The 17,706-nt window shown below is 44.7% G+C and overlaps 1 protein-coding gene and 1 long non-coding RNA gene across 10 annotated transcripts in view; one reads left to right on the forward strand and one right to left on the reverse strand.

The window, feature by feature from the left end:
* LOC144280247 (uncharacterized) overlaps nucleotides 1-10,314 on the forward strand; it is a 47,331-nt gene extending 37,017 nt beyond the window's left edge. The window contains exons 2-3 of the long non-coding RNA XR_013348755.1: nucleotides 5,596-5,670; nucleotides 7,652-10,314. This is a non-coding gene — a long non-coding RNA (uncharacterized LOC144280247). The remainder of the gene's footprint in view (nucleotides 1-5,595; nucleotides 5,671-7,651) is intronic.
* SBNO2 (strawberry notch homolog 2) overlaps nucleotides 1-17,706 on the reverse strand; it is a 126,996-nt gene that overhangs the window by 46,893 nt on the left and 62,397 nt on the right. The gene's annotated exons all lie outside the window — the stretch shown is intronic.

Below are 17,706 nucleotides of genomic sequence, written 5' to 3' on the forward strand. Positions count from 1 at the left end.
TTTTGGGGAACAGAATGGGATGCATCTGTGCACTTCTCCCCAGAGAGATTAATAACAGCACTAACACAGATCAAATTCTGGAGCAAGGGACACTATTACAGCTCCTTCTAGCGCCTTGCAAAGTGGGAGTGAACCACTTCATTTCCTCCAAATTGAGATCTGCTCCTGATTAACTTCACCTTGCCCACATCCGCTTTATTGTTCTGGTTCACTGTGTGGGAACTGAATTCCATGAGGGTCAAAAGCCAGAGGCACAGATCCAGCAGTGACAGTGCGTGCATTAGATATGCAGCTCTCTAATAAATACTCTTAACCAGCTGTGCCAGTAAGGGAGTTTTAGTTACCTGGCTGAACAAGCTTTTATATAGCATGTTTCTCAGCCTGATGAGCACTGAAGCCAATTATTGGTATTCTGGATGGAAATCCCTTCATCCTTCCCTTCACCAGCCTTTCCATCCAAGGAGGACACTTTTCAAAACTGCATCACACTGAAATCACACTTATGGTTTTCCTGTGCTGGATTTGGAGGTTTGGAGACTGTTTGGCAAAGGTGGAAGAGAAACACCTGACAAAAGTTTCCTAGCTCAGCGGTAAACATCAGGAATAAATGGGCTTTTAGCCACATGTAAGAAACATCTGGAAAAGCCCAACTTACTGAAATGGCACTTCTCATGAAAGCAAACAGCCAAAGAGTGAGCATCTGTGTTTGGAATGAGGGGCTCCTGGGTCAAGAGATCGGCAGAAGAAGCAAACTATCCAGGGGACCTGTGGAAGAGGGGAAGTGTGTCTGAGACCTGAGATGCATACGATAGACTGGTCTCTTCTACCCGCTAATGATTTTGAGAATTGGGAGGACACATGCTGTATGGAACAGATTCTTTTCTGTCAAGGATCCTCCGCTACGGAACATCCTGCTACTGGAGATCCCAGTGAGCCATAATCTTGTGAAACCCAAGTTTCAGGTCCAGATACATTTCTTCAGGAGTATCCTAATAACAGAGATGCGCAACATTCCAAGCCTGGAAAATCACTTATAGGACCTCCACTTGAGAAGGCACCTTAAAATAGGAAGGAGAGCTAGGTCTGTTGTTTGGGTATATAATTGTGACACCTATATGGTGCTTTAGTGTCATGGTGGCAGGTGCATTAGAATTGCATCTAGAATAGAGATTTGATGCCTGTCCTGGAATACTTTCCCACATTAACTAGGTAGGAAAAGAAAATGTCTTTCCTTTGGTGCTCTGTGGCACCAGATCTCTGGCTGTAGTCTCAGCCAGAAGAGCGGATGACAAGGAAAAGAAGAGGAGGGGTTGCTTAAGCAGAGGCCACTTTTGTGATGAGGAAGAAAGATGCCATCTCAAATCCTCTGTAAGGTTTCTCAGCATAGAGGAGGATGAATTTGCATGGATTTCACTCTTCCACAAACAAAAAGAGTGGGATCTGGATAGGAATAGAGTAGGTTGAGGGAGAGACAGGTTCTGTGGGTTGAGGGGAAGCTGAAGAATTTGATTTTTGTATGCAGCTGGTTTTGGGTAGAGAAAGGCAGTTAGTATACCCTTGCTGCTTGTGTCATTCAACTATATTTTTAATCACCTAGTAGAGACCCAAGAGCTCGAAATAGGTGCTTTAGTGACTATATGCTGGAATAGAGACAGATCAAATAAATTTAAAAGAAAGTCTTAATTACTGAGAGACTTGCTGCCGGTAACTGAATTGCTATGTGCACTAGATTAAACCACTACCTCCTGTCTAATAAAGTAAAACTACAGACCACCAAGGTCTCGCTGCTTAACACAACTCTTGAAAATCAGGGGGGCTATTTCCTGTTTTTTCCCTCTCAGTGGACAAATGAGGCAAAATGAAAGCCACAAAAGTTTAGCATCAAGATGAAGTGAGACTTGTGAAAAATATTTTTAAATAGTTTATCAGGATTGCTAATTTCACTGAATAATATTTTAATAATATAATCCCCCAGGGATAACGTAACCCCTTGGGGAATAACAACCTGTGCCTTTTACCTATCCTAAAGGTGAAGATATGCAACTCCTCATCCACTTGCACATCACTGACTAATGAAGGTACATGCTGATGAACTGTTCTGAGGAAATGTTGTATCCTATTGTTGCTACCAATATTCACTTCACCCTCTAACATTCAATGAAAAACAGAATGTAAAACCATGTTAACTGCACACACTTTCAGCTCAATGAAATATTGTCCCTCAGTCATTACAACACTTTCGTTTATTTGATCTATTTCCATTCCAACATTAACATTACCCTCATCAGTCTGTTGACCAATGGGCTACAGCCCAGAACACTAGTGGTTGTACAGAATTTGCTGCCGTTTGCTGTGATCCGCTGGATTTTTAGAAAACAAGTTTTAATATGACAAAAATCAAATAAAAGCAGAGAAACTGTAGATGGGAAGATGAGGTAGCTAGTCTGTCTCCTGCACAGACAAGAGAGAGGGCCAGATTTTCAAAAGTATTTAGGTGCCTAAAGATGCAGATAAGCACCTAGTGGGATTTTCAAAATCGCCTAAATAAGTTAGCTGCCTTCACTCCCATTGTGCCTTCAACTCCCACTAGGTGCCTAACTACATCCTTAGATGTCTAAATACCTTTGCAAATCTGGCCCATAATCCCCACAACAGAGGCAGCATCATATATTAAGTGATCAGTGAATGGAAGAAAGCAGGTCCTTATCTGCCTTGAAAAATGATCAAATACTAGTTAAGGGGGGAAAGAGGGCTGAAAGTTCAAGCAGCTCTGTTCTTCTTCACAATGTTGTTTTTCCACTGGTATGAATGATGAGATAGCATGTACTGTACATACCAGCCCTAGCTTTTCCTGTTTCAGTATCACTGACTTTACCAAAGATTGGAGCAAGGAATTGCTTTAATTTTTGGCAGTCTTCAGTGTTAAAAAGTCACTGCTGCCTTGAATAGTAAAAATACATGCGCAATCCTCTGGTCTAATTCTGAAAGCTAAAGGAGGGGGAGATGAAGAGAGGTCTGTGACAGATATGGCCATTTCCTGCATATCCTTGGGAGACCTTGCAGAACTAAATTTAAGTATCTTTGAGGTCCATTGTTTCAGATGAATGGTTTATGTATGACTCTGCTCTACTCCAGAAGGGAGGGCTACCAGCGCTCCTCCAGGAACTAAAAACAGCGGGTGGCGAATAAGGCAAATCAAACCAGGTTGTAACCCCCCAGAGAGGTACCACCTCTGGGGGAAGTTTACATATACTAGTTCAAACTCTGTTCTCCAGAAACCAACAGGCAAAGAAAGGACTTTTGAATAAATAGCCCCATTTTAAAATGACTCAGGGCCTTCTTTCTGATTCAGCAAACAGACAGGACCTTCTGTCCAAGGGCAAGCCCCCAACCCTTGTGGAAGGATTGGGACGATTTAGCCATAAGACTGGTGGATGACCTCTGGCAAGCTTTTAGCATGCGTGTAGGAACTTTTATGGTGTCTATATGTTCCTCTGTCATGCTTTTACCTTAAGAATGAATGTGCTTGCTCAGAAAGAGCTGTGTGGTAACTTATAACTGTGGGCAATACCCTGGTCATAGCCTTCAGAGGGAAAGCAAAGTGCAGGCTCTGGGTTTGCTGGGGATATTGCAGTGTAATCCAGGGAGCCGTACAGCAGAGGGGAGTAAGACACGGCTCTTTGCCCAAAAGAGGTGGGAGCCGGGAACCTTTAAATGCATGCCCTCAAGGGACCATGGAGGAGAAATACATTTGGAGTTACCCCAAAACTGTGACAAGGAGTTGGACAAAGATTTCTGCAACACACATCTTACTTTTAAAATATATATATTAAAAATAACAACAAGGAAATTGGGAAACAGTTTACAATGAAAACGAAAACTTGGCATAACAGCCAGTCCTGTTCTGAGGCATGGCTTCTTTTGATCTGGGGAACAGTTAACCCAGGCTGAAGAAAAGGGACTGAAGAACTGCTACTTCTGAGTGTTTTACTGATGTGACCACTGTGAGTGGGGACTAGCAGTGTACATGTGGTTTGGGTTCAATTTGGAGAATTTAAGGCTATCTGAGAGACTTCTCCCCTGGATAGGCATCTACAACTCAGAATATCCCATCTAACCCAATGGAACAGGAAAGAAGTTTGTTTGGCATGCTACAAATTTGTAGCTGTGGTCAAGAAAACATAACTGGAGGCAGGGAGACTCAGATGAACAGACTGACTCAGGCCAATTCTGCTTCGAATTAAAGCAGCTATTTAAAAATATTTCCCAATCTCCCTATTAAATTATATTACTGGCATCTTAAAAGCACTGTTTCACACCAGGTTTCCCCGATTTTGTGAGCTGTATCAAAGGGCGGGAGAGAGAAACTTAAAAAATGAGTTTACTGAGAATTTCTGTGAGGACTCCATGAAAGGATTTTGATTTTCTATTCCCTTCTATTTGTGGAGTCTCTGCCTCGCCTTCTGTGAGATGCTGTGCTTAAACCACAGCTTAACTAAATAGATTTAAAAAACCAAAACAATAGTAACAGTCTGTAATGAAGGAGGCTCAGCCATGAGCATCCACACAATTAGCTGAAGTTTGATCCAAAATTCTTTTTGTCTGAGTACCGGTAGCCCCTTTCTGGGCACATGCCCAGCTGCAGCTGGCTGAAGGAGGACAATTAGTTACTTTTTAGGTAAAACCACATCTCCAAAACTCTTACTGGGCCTGATCCACTTCCACTGAAGTCAAAGGCAAAACTCCTGTTGATTTCAGCAGATGCAGGATTAGGCTCTTAATGTCCTGAATCTCTTTCGCCGGATTCAGCAAAGCACTGAACAAGGATGGACTTAAGTACCTGCTTACATGCTTAGCTGAACTGAGCCTGTGACAAACAGAGAAATTTCCTGAAATATCCTTGAAATACCTTATTGTATTAAGCTAATGTATTATCGTGGGCTGGGATTGTATGTCACCTCTCTGGGAAGAAAGGGGAGAGGTGACAGATGTTAGATCTGGGAGTTCAAAAGACTATATTAAAAATGGGCCAGGCAAATATATCCCCAAAGTCCAATAAGTGTTAAGTGGATTTCCTGGGGAAATCCCTAGAGAGGTAAATGCAAATTACCCAACCCCAGTTATGCAAAATCACAGCCCTTTGAAGCTATGCCCTGAGGTCTTTGTCTGCTGATTACCTGTTACAGAATGCCAGAATCAAAGGCCCAAGCTATATGAACAAATGTCTGATCTGCCCAGCCTTTGGATTCTGGTGCTGGATCTAAAGACAAATGAATCAAAACACAGTTGTAGGTTTTGAAGGACTAAAACCTATCAGAGCCCTAGCCTGGAGCTGAAGGTGATCTCTGGTAAACTTTTTAGCATGCATGTAGATTCTTTCATGGATTTAAATGTCTTCTCTCTCATGTTTCCCTTGAGAATAAATGTGCTTGCTTAGAAGGTCCATGTGGTAATGTATATACTGGTCGTAGTCCTCGGACAGAAAGCTAGGCTCAGGCGCTGGCCTGTTGGGCAGTCTGGCTTCCTGGGGATATCACAATGAATGGCAGGGAGTTGTGCAACATTAAATCCCATGTTTCGCTCCCTTCTGACCAGGGTATCCAGCCAAGAGACACGACAGCTGGGAGCCGACCATGGGTGCCCTTGGTGGACCACAGAAGAGGAATACAGGTACAGTTTGCAATGAAACTCTGACAGGGCCCTCAGTTCTATCCTGTAGTGTTTATTCATACTTGTAACCAAATACTGACATGGCTGGCTCCAAATATGGCTCATCACATACTACGTAATTAGTAGCCATGGCAGCCAAACCTTGTGTTACCCTTTCTAGCAGCCTAAACTGGCATATAGCTGTCTTCTTGTTTCCAGGGTGCCAGGTTTATTTAGCTCTGAGATTGAGACCCCTTAACAATGCTTGGGTAATGATCCTGCTTTGTTACAGCCTTCTGTCTGGTAGAGCATCCCAGAGTCTATAGTTCCAGGTATCGTCTGGGCACTCTATAACTATGCTGAGGCACCAAGGAATAGTTGCCCAGATTTTCCCAGAATGCACTGATAGAAATGAGATTAGGCAGCATGGCAGGTGTAGATGCACAAGCAGGAGACCTGGCTGTTCTGTGAAAACAAGGACACAATTCCTTCTTATTCACTGTGACCAGGTAAGATGAGGTGTTACAACAATTGAAGTTGTTCTTATCACCAAGCTGGGGCCTAAGTAAATATGAGCTATCTGCAATGAAAGTGGTTTCTAACTGTGATTAGACCATGCAAAAACCAGTCTAAATGCAACAGTACAGCCACTGGCAGGTAAAGCAATGTGTTAGCAAAGTGCTTTGTAAGCAGCAGACACAGTTAAGTGTCTTCAAATTTATTTTAATGTCTGTATCCCATGGGCCTATAACTACAGGACACCAATAGGAAATTCCAGGTGGTTTCTTATTCCAGGAAGCTCTTTATTCCATCCAGAGGCAAGTCTTTCATATAATTTAATAACTCTTACATTGATTTCTTTGAAATCGCCCCGGCTTTGGTACACGCAAAGATGCACTTCAATTAATATTTTTGAGATAGTGGTTAACCTTTTTCTTTTGTACCAAAATGGAGACTTCAACAGGAAACTGCAAGGGGTGGAAAGTGGAAGAGAAAGGGCCTGTTTATGATTAACATGTGGTCAAGAGTCCCACACACACCACAAACTGCATAAAAATCAGATCAGGCAAAAGCTGTAATTGCATCTTTACAACTTTATTACAAATGAATCTTCATAAAACACTAGCTCATTCTTTCCCCAACTCCTTCTCCCATAACCCAGCCAATCAACTGCTGATTGTCCTCTTTTCTCCAGCGACAGCACAATTCAGTAATAGCAGTTATGTAGCATTTCACAGCAAATATTAATATGCATCATCTATCTATACACAAATATGATCATGGATTTATGCTATACTTCACAAAGAATACTGACATCCATCTTCCAGTTCAGTTTCATACTAGCTAACATTTTGATATCTTCCTAATGACATTTAGATCCTGAATCAACTTGTGGTGGACAAAGCAGCATCATTGCTATGAATTAACAGCCAGCTCTAAGTATCCAGCATTAATCCCACCTCTTGCAGAAAGAGCTTTTCCTAGACTTTTCTCAGTGATCCATCTTGCTCACCTATGCAGCTGTATAAACAACAGCAGATCTAACTTCAAACACTTTGTGATATTAGAAATCAGGAACTTTTCAGCATCTTGAAACTAAACTGAACACATGGGTGCACAGTTTATAGTCCCTATCGACTGTTCCCCTCCCCAAACCAAGGGGAAGAAAACAGGACAAGGGGGGAAAGAGAGGAGATGTGAGAGACTTGTCACTGTCTTAAAACAGCATTTTCAGTAGGAGGCGAGAAGGGGAAAATGACCCATTTGTTTGGTTTAGGCTGATTTTACAGGTTAAGTACAGGTTAAGGATATGGCTTTGTACTTGTACTTTTTGGGTTTGGTTCTTCCCCCTCTCCCCACCCCACACCAAATTAGTTGTGGGTGTTGGATTTCACAGGCAGTCCATCCCTAGATCAAGCACACTCATCCACAATTTATTGGGGAGGAGGGGATTGACTACATAATTCATTGTGTTTTGGGAGATCTTGACTTTCTCTTTCAGAATTTACAAGTTTCCTGTGAATAAGTTCTAGGATGGTGCTCAGCCCTGCTCCAGCCTCTTCTGATCAGTGGAATTTAAGGATCTGTGGTCTCTAATTCTGGTGTCTCATGTCCAATCTACCATCCAAGCAGCAGTCCTGTTCCTTCCATTGCAGGCTTCGCTGGTGCATTTTCATAGGGAGCAAGGGGTGGGAGGCACTGGTCTCCTTCAAAATTAACATTAATGAAGAACTGCTCTGGAATGAGCTGTAGGTTGTAACAGAGGCTGTTGTGAACACCACAGTGAGAAGCATTAAGAGCAGGCAAAATAGCACAGAATTGTCATGTTCTTAGTACTTATTTATTGCAGTGATTACAGGAAAAACTGCATTTTGGTCCCAGCAGCAACTGTCACACCCTCCAGTCAGCAGCACTATACATTGTACAGACAAATGTCTTGTGGAAACAACTTTCCAAAGAGCTTCTGAGTCCATATCTCGGATGGTAATTCTAGTTAAATTATTTACTCCTGCGGGAATTCTGCACCACTGTGCATGCGCAGAATTTATGTCCCCCCACATATTTCTTTGCTTCCCCACAGAAAAATGACTTTCTGGGAAAGCTACAAAAGTGATCATGCCACCCTTCCCAGCAGTATGTTTTGGGGGCCCAGGGCAGCCAGAAGAAAGATAAATCACTGTGGGGCAGGAGGCGGGACTGGGGAAGACCCAGCTGGTGGCTCCTACCCTGCGCCAGGCTCAGCTGCTAGTCTTGGTTGGGCTGGGGAGGATAGCACTTCCTCTTCCCCTGCACAGCATCCAGGGCTAGGTCAGACCCACACCCAGATTTCTCCCGCAGCTGCAGGAAGCTCTGCAAAGTCATCCCCCCCACCCACCAGCTTCCTGCACCCATCACTCCTCAGCTGCAGGAATCATAGAATATCAGGGTTGGAAGGGATCCCTGCTCAAAGCAGGACCAAGCCTCACTTAAATCATCCCAGCCAGGGCTTTGTCAAGCCTGACCTTAAAAACCTCAAAGGAAGGAGATTCCACCACCTCCCTAGGGAACCCGTTCCAGTGCTTCACCACCCTTCTAGTGAAAAAGCTTTTCCTAATATCCAACCTAAACCTACCCCACTGCAACTTGAGACCTTTACTCCTCGTTCTGTCGTCTGCTACCACTGAGAACAGTCTAGATCAATCCTCTTTGGAACCCCCTTTCAGGTAGTTGAAAGCAGCTATCAAATCCCCCCCTCCCCATTCTTCTTTTCTACAGACTAAATAATTCCAGTTCCCTCAGCCTCTCCTCATAAATTATGTGCTCAGGCCCCCCTAATAATTTTTGTTGCCCTCCACTGGACTCTTTTCAATTTTTCCTTCTTGTACAGGGAGCTGTTCCCCCATCCCCCATGCATCCAGACCCCCTCATACCCAGACCCTCCCACCAAGCCTCACCCCCCATGCTCAGAACCACCACTCCCTGCCACTGAGCCCAACACCCCCTGTACCACCCTGATGAGCCATCTGCACCCAGATCCCCAAGCTACGGAGCCCCAACAAGCTGCACCTGGATCCCCACCCCACTGAGCCCCACTCCCCCAGTATCTGGACTCGCCACTGAGCCCCACACACTGAGACCCCCCTGCCAAGCTCTATCCCCCCCACATCCAGACCCCCCGTCCGCTGAGCCCCAACCACCTTCACCTGGACCTGCAGAGTCCCATTATCATTGCACCCAGAACCCCCCAACAAGCCCCTGGGCATCCAGATCCATCCCACAACCAGATCCCTCCACTGAGCTACCCACATCCAGATTGCCCCACACAGAACCATCTCAACCCACACCTGGATCCCTCCACTCTAAGCCCCTCTACACTTGGATCCTGCCTTGCTGAACCTGCCTGCCCACACTTGGTGCGCCTGGCCCAGATGGGCAAGGCCCTGGGGTGTTTTGGGGGTAGGCCCAGTTCTTGCACTGTGTCAGGGTTGGGTGCAGCCTCACCCCTGAGCCCATATTCTGGGGTGGGGAGCTGAACAGTGATCTCTCATCTCTGTACAGCCAGTGGCCTATGCTCCCCAAAGCCATGCCAGAGGCTCCACATTTATTTGACAAATAAAATTTGCAGAATTTTAAAATGTTGTGTGCAGAATTTTTTTGGAGCAGAATACCCTCAGGAGTAAATTTTAAATCTTAGGGCACAAGCACTTATCTCTTGAAGCAGGTGTGCACTGTGAGGGCTCCCATCTCCCAGAGAAACTGCAAACCTTCCATGTGACATCTCCACCATGTGCAATTTATAACTGTATGATTTATCTAGAGCATTGCCTAACCTTTGAGTTCTGAGCCCTGGGAACCCTAATCTTGAATGGACTTGTCTGGATGGTGCCTTGTTTCAGTGGCTTTATGGCTGTTGTCTCCCCAAAGACTGATGATAGCATTAAACACAAATATTCCAAAGCCTTTGATTTTTGTGAAGGTGTTGCATGAGACTCAGTAAATGGGGGAATACAGCTGTGTGTGTGTTTAAAACCACATTTAGAGTTGTGCTTTAAACCAGTGATTCTCCAAGGTCTTTTTATTTTGCATGCCATTTTGCCCATGAAAGTGTCTCTCTCTTATTTATCTCCTATTATCTCAGGAATATTAACCAACTGAAATGTCTCTTATACGCACCCAGAAGCTATCAAAGATTAACCTCTCATAAATATCTTGATTCACTTTCACTCTGACTCAAGTTCTTCAGAGATCATATCCCCACATTACAGATGTGGGCTACAGCTGAATTGCATTATTGTTTAACAATTATTTTCCTGCCATGATAGGGAGTTTTGCCCTCTCCCGGGTGATAGGACATATCCTAAAGCAGTGGTCTCCAAAGTTTTTGGATCGTGCACCCCCACGGTGCCGCTGAAGAAAGGAGAGGGAAAGACTTACCGCAGGCGTGCCGCCGAAGAAAGGAGAGGGGAAGACCTGCTGCAGGCGTCCAGAGCAGCCACCGAAGGAAAAAAAAAACGGTGGAGTGCTGTCCGGCGGCGCTCCTCCTGCCACGCACCCCCTGGGATCCTCTGGCGCACCCCACTTTGGAGACCACTGTCCTAAAGAACCAATCTTACCACAAGCTACACCCAACACATATTCAGCTACTCCACCATGGGCTGCATTTCCCCAATTCACTTTCAACTCCCTTCTCTCTTCCTAGGGCATAAAGGGGTGTCTATGCATATACTGTAAACAAAGGAATCCAAATCTGAAGTTTAGGTCAATGAAAATCTGCTTCACATAGGATGCTGTGTATGCCAACTTTTAGCCAAATGATTTTTTTGGTTTGTTTTTAAAGAAAGCTAAGTATAGGCCAAGGAGAAGAGCAGACCAGTTTTGGGCACACATGTAGTGCTGTATAATATATTTTATTCTTAATTAAATGTTTTGGTACAAGTGTTATAAATCCATGCACAAGTTACAACCTCCCAAAATAAACACTTTATAATGGTAATGAGCTGCCATTACAACAGGGACACAGGACAGCACTATTATAATAAATATGTCTATGCAGTATAAGTACTGTTGCAAGCACAATATTTCAGTACAGTAGAACCTCAGAATTATGAACACCAGAGTTATGAGCTGACCGGTCAACCACACACCTCATTTGGAATTGGAAGTATGCAATCAGGCAGAAGGAGAGACAGGAAAAAACAAACAAAAACACAGTACAGTACTGTGTTAAATGTAAACTACAAAAAAATAAAGGGGAAATGTTTATAACAAGATTTGACAAGGTAAGGAAATTGTTTCTGTGTTGGTTTCGTTTAAAATAAGATGGTTAAAAGCCACAGTTTTTCTTCTGCACAGTAAAGTTTTAAAGCTATATTAAGTCAATGTTCAGTTGTAAACTTTTGAAAGAACAACCATAATGTTTTGTTCAGAGTTATAAACATTTCAGAATTATAAACAATCTCCATTCCCAAATGTAGCAGAGTGGACACCCACTCTGGCCCAGAGGGGTTTAAAACAGCCCTGAGAGAGGGCTGTTGCAGAAGAAAGGCAGCAGGGCTGATTGGGGAAGCAGCCTCAGCTGGGGGCCACACCCCAATCAGGGCCCAGCTGGCTCTATAAAGGCTGTGAGCCAGAGGCCCAGAGAGCACTCTCCCTCTGAGAGGGAGGGACCTGGCTGCAGAGACCTGAATAGAGGACCTAGGTTGGAGCAGGGCTGGGGAAAGGCCAAGGGAGCCAGGGAGCTCTGGCCTAGGAAAGCCCCAGGCTGCAGGCCTGGGAAGGCCTATTAGGCACAGGGATTGCAGGGGCAGCCATGGGTAGGCAAAGGCAGCAGGTCCAAACCCAGCCTTGCCTGTGATGAGTGGCTCATACTGCAGTCTGCCCCAGGGCGCGGGGGCTAGCTGGTGACTGGCAGGAGCCTACAACTGAGACGAGGTAGGGATAGTGGGTGGGGGAGTTCCCCTGGGCGGGGGAGACCCAGAACTGTGGGGTACTGCCAGGGGGCAGCATCCAGTGAAAGAGGCACCGGTGTCCTGGGAGGGACACGGGAGCCAGCAGCAAGTCAAGACACCGGCCTGAAGAGGGCACTCCAGAGGCTGGAATGCTAATTCCTCAAGATGACCAGCAGGAGGTGCCGCTGGTGAGCTTGCGTCGGGTTACCCCGAGGTGTTTATAGTTCTGAGGTTCTACTGTATAATGCATGCCAGTACAGGCTTGCCAGCATTACAAGTCCTGCCATCTTACCCAGTATTGGTTCTGAGGGGCTTTTGCGCAGAAAAGGGACTTTTTCTGCTTTAAATGGTAAGTCAAGACATGCTCTAAGTTTCCTTCAAGGGGACAAGGAAAGGAGGTAAACTGCAAAGAGGAGGAAATGCTGGACAAACCAAAGCCCTGATTCTTATACCAAGTTCTGTGCAGGTGGAACCTAGATCCCCAGCGATTTCAAAAGAGTTCTGCATGGTCACAAGGGTCTTCCCCCAGGGAGCTCAGGACCTGATCAGGGCGAAGTTTTCAGGGCAGTGGTTCTTGAGCTATGGTCCGTCTAACCCTTCCTGATGATCCATGGAATGACACTTTGAAGAGTCAGCAAAAGACATAGAAGGTGGTGAGAGAGGCGTCTTTTCATGGGTACAGCAGAATGAATGATAAAGACCTCAGTGAAATCACTGAGTCACACAAGCCATATCAATCAGCAGTATGGGGAAGAAATCCTAGTCTGGGTGTTCATCTGAGCACACACAGGACAAGCATAGCGTGGCTGCTCTTCTGCATGAACTAGACCATTTACCGTTTGTTTTGTCTAGTTGGCTCAACGACTTTTCATTTCAGGGCACATTTAAACAAGTCTAAGTTCTGAAAATTCTAACCTCAATGCAAACACAGATTATTATTACCCAGCACCCACCCCCCCTCCGCACCTGCCTATATCAAGTTCAGCTTTTCTAACCAACATAATTCAAACCAAACGCAGCCTTCTTCCTGCATTGGACATTACTGCGTGGTAGAATGTGTTCCAGCAGTGAGGCTCTGTCAACTGTCAGTTAACAGCTTCCATACCTCCCATGAACTTCTTTCTTAAAAATGAAGTTTCCACCACATGCAAGATTCAAGATTTAAATTATTCCACCACAGTAAAAGTGAAAATATTAGCAAACAGAGTCAGCGAGAGCCTGGCCAATTTCCCTGACATGCACAAGACGACCTGGGTTCAGCAACCATTAATCTGAATGGTAAACACAAGTTCATGGCTTTTCGGAAATGAGGCAGCAGCATGAGTGGCAACATCCAGTGGTCACATTTGACTGGAGGGGTGAACGATGAAACTAAAAGAGACCGTGAAAGAGTGTTTTGAAGTAAAAAAGCTAGTCCTTGTGTCCACTTCTCCTGAAACGGAGGTGGCTTTAATGAGGACAGAAGAGGTTGCATACTGGAAAGCATATCCCCAGGCAGCAAGGAAATATGGTCTTGTCATTCACAGATTTTCAGGTAAAAAGGGATCATTGTGATCATTTGACCTCCTGCAGAGCACAGGCTATAGAACTTCCCTGAATTAATTTCTGTTTGAACCAGATCAGATCTTTTTGAAAAACATCCAATCATGATTTAAGTATTTCCAGTAATGGAGAATTCATCACAGCCTTTGGTAAGTTGTTCCAATGGTTAACTACTTTCATGGTTACAAGTTTGCACCTTATTTCCAGTCTGAATTTGTCTAGCTTCAGCTTCTAGCCATTGGATCTTGTTAGACCTTTGCCTGCGAGACTGAAGAGCCCTCTTATGAAATTTCTGCTCCCCATGTAGATATTTATAGATAGTGAGAGTCACCCCTTAACCTTCTCTTTGTTAAGCTAAATAGATTGAGCTCCAAGTCTTTCACAATAAAGGCCTGTTCTCCAATCCTTTACTCATTCCTGTGGTAATCTTCTGAACACGCTCCAATTTTTCAACATTCTTTTTCAGTTATTATCAACACCAGACATGGACACAGTGTGGCAGTAGTGGTCACACCAGTGGGCAATACAAAGATAATGACCTCCCTACTGCTACTTTATATTCCCCTCTTTATACACCAAAGGATCATATTAGCCTTTTTAGCCACAGCCTCACACTGGGAGCTCATGGTCAGATTATTATCCACCACAGCCCCCAAATTTTTTTTGGAGTTGCTGCTTCCCAGGATAGAATCTCCCACCTTGTAAGTATAGCCTACGTTCTTTGTTCCTAGATGGATAGCTTCATAGGTGCCGACTCCACAGGTGCTCCAGCCCTGGAGCACCCACAGAAAAATATTAGTGGGTGCTTAGCACTTAGTGGCAGCCAGCTCCCTCCCTTCCACCACACCGCCCCTGCCGATCAGCTCCTCCACCTCCCTCCCAGCACCTATCACCTGCCGCAATCAGCTGTTTCATGGCATGCAGGAGGCTCTGGGAGGGAAGAGGCAGGACAGGAGTGGGGGTTTGGGGGAAGGGGGCAGAGCGCTGGTGGATAGCTTTACATTTGGCTGAATTGAAATGCATATTGTTTGCTTGTGCCCAGCTTATTAAAAGTGATCTGGATCACCCTGTATCCATGACCAGTCTTCATTATTCACCACTCCCGCAATTTGTGTGTCATCTGCAAACTTTATCAATAATGATTTTTATGTTCTTGTCCAGGTCACTGATAAAAACATTAAATAGCACAGGGCCAGGAACTGATCCCTGAGGGACCCCACTAGGAATGTAGCTGCTCTACAATGATTTCCCGTTTACAATTACATTTTGAGACCTATCAGTTAGGCTAAGGCACAGGGCTGGGCAACAGGAACACCTGGGCTCTACTCCCATCATTGCCACTGACTCAGTGTGACCTTAAATTTGTCTCTTCCCTTCTGTGGGGAGCCTGGTTCCCAATCTGTATCACACAGACAAAATCCTCCCCTTGGCTAAATTTATTGCATATCACTTTGAGATCCCCATATAAAATGCACCAAAGAATGGCAACCTGTTACTATGTTCACTCCCCCATAATCAAACATGAAGTTGTAAGACTAGCAGGCCCAAAACAGAGACTCATTTCAAAATCCACTTAATTGCCCAATCCCCAGGGAAACTTGCGAGCCTCAAGGATCCAATCTTCTTTTTAGCTTTAATTCTCTCCCCAACCCACAATGGAAAACTTGCCTCACAGCATAATCCCCTAGAGGAAGAGGAATGGACAGCTCTCTCTCTGGAACCCAGCACCACCCTCCCATCACTAGATAATGCTATAACTCCTCCCATGTTACGCCATCCACCCTGGCCTCATGGGGCTGAATAACCACAAACTCTGATATGCCCCTCAGCACCAGCTTTCCCAAAAACCCAGTGATGTTATAAGACCTCTAAAATGGCCTCATGTAACTATTTTCTTAACCTTATTTAAGCCCATTTGTTTGCGTAAAGAATGCCAGCAGCGCAGCAAGGATGAGTCACCCTGCAACCAGTCAAAGGATCACAACAACATTTTGGTGAGGAAATGGATTTAAGTTTCAAGTTCACACAGGATTATTCTGAGCATGCAAGTGAAATGATCTTTCTCAGTGCACAGAAGGCAGCCATCAAGACTGTAGGGACATATATGAAAATCATTATTAGCCAGCAACATCCATGATGTAATTGTTTTCTTCTGGAATTTTTTTTAATGTGGCCATCCCCACTCCTTCGGGCAAAATAGATTCTGCAACTTGCCCTGAAGGTCAGACCTGGGACCTACCAGAACAAGGGCAGAGGCAAGTGCCACGGTTGAAAGAACAACCTTCCTCCTTGCAACCCAAGATGGACAAATCTGCAGGCTGCGAACTTGAGCATCTCAGCTGATCTCCAAGAGCAGCACGGAGAGAGCATTTACTGCATGAATACCTCTACAGTGTCATTCATCGTTTGCTCTTTAAACCCTGCAAATCCATTTTTGACAACATGTGCATTCCTGGGAAACCCTTTAGAGAGACAAAGCACCTGGAGGGTTAACACAGCCCGAGGCCAGGTCAGAATCCCACATCTACCCAGAATGGCTCTCTTACATTCCTGAGGTAGCAGCTCACCAACTTGCTATCAAACTGGATCTAGGCAGCATCCAAAGAGAAGACACATGTAGGTCTCTTTTTGCCAAGTCCCCTGTGGATTTTATGCAGCAAAGTTGTATTTGGGAATGTATTAAGGAGTCAAGTTTTCTAGGATCCAGAGGCATACTTGGCTCTCCTGTCTAGATGTATGAAGAGAACACAATTTCCCTCACATACCATCCCCCCAAGACAAACCAATGTATATTTTAAAACAAGAGACTCACTTACAGAAGCCTGCAGAGAGCTCCTCATGTTCTCCCTCCAGTATCACTAATCTGCTGGCATGGTTATTACAGGGAAAGGTCTAACAAGATTTTAACACCACGCCCATCACCATGGTATCTGAATGTGGTAAAGCCAGGTACTTTCCTATGTAGTCACCTGGAAAGATGCATCAGTCACAGGTAGTATATTCATCCCCTCCCACCTTCTGAAGTCCAAGTTTCATGTTTTCAGGCAGAGAGAACAAACTATTAATATTTAACAGTTTGGCAATTGGGACAGTGTGAAATCAGCAAAGTGAGAAAAAATGACACTAGTAATGTGTGGAAGAGATCTGACCTACCAGCACTAATCCCAACGCCTGCAGGTAACCAATGAGCTACTGCTCAGAGAGCCACACTATGGTCCTGGCTCCCAAGGAGCAGTCCCCTGATAGCAGTTTCTCTTTGGAAGAGATTACAACTAAAAGCTGAGCAAACCCCTAGGTCTTGGTGTTTTCCATGTTAGCACTCAAGTGGAAAGATTCCACAAGAGGTGAACTACCCCCAGTCCCAAGAAAGTCAGCCCTTTTCATGGCTGCCCAGGAAGAGGTAGGAATACAGTGCAAAGTTAAATGGCCTTAATGTTATACAAACCCCTCCTTTAATATGTTTGCAAAGGGAGAAGTCTGCAAATCTCTTCCAGGTCCTACTCTGAATTAATCCTGGGATGGTTAAAGCAAGGGCTAAATCAAACCCATTGGCTCTTTGGGGGCAGACAGGATCTGCCTACAAATGTTTAAGGAGACAAACTCAGATTACTATTGGGAATTTCTTATACAATAACACAGCCCCAGAGTGTTGGGAGCAAAGCATGTGCAGAGTGTTCAAAAGAATCAACATTTCTGGACACTGATTTGTACAGTAATACAGCCTTGAAACTGCCTGGCTTATGACCCAGGACAGCATTAACGGGCTGTCTGCTCTGGAGAGAGCCAAAGATTGAGGTATATTGGCAGAAACATCCAGGAGCCCAGACCAGGAGTATCAGTCAGCATTCAGTTGCACTGATATTGTCAGCCTGCACTGTTTGATTCTAGCCAAACACCACTGCTTTCTTAGGCATTAATAATTTGTCAAAGTGTTTTTAAACCCAAAAGCCAAGTCCTGGAACAAAAGGTCTTGTTCAACGTTACTCACAATACAACCATCTACTATACAGAGGGTGACATCACTGACTTATGCCATCTATTGGAATCTTCAGAATGTCCCATGCAGTAATGTTTGGATGCAGAGTTA

Source organism: Eretmochelys imbricata, chromosome 25, assembly GCF_965152235.1.
Source record: "Eretmochelys imbricata isolate rEreImb1 chromosome 25, rEreImb1.hap1, whole genome shotgun sequence".
NCBI lineage: Eukaryota > Metazoa > Chordata > Testudines > Cheloniidae > Eretmochelys > Eretmochelys imbricata.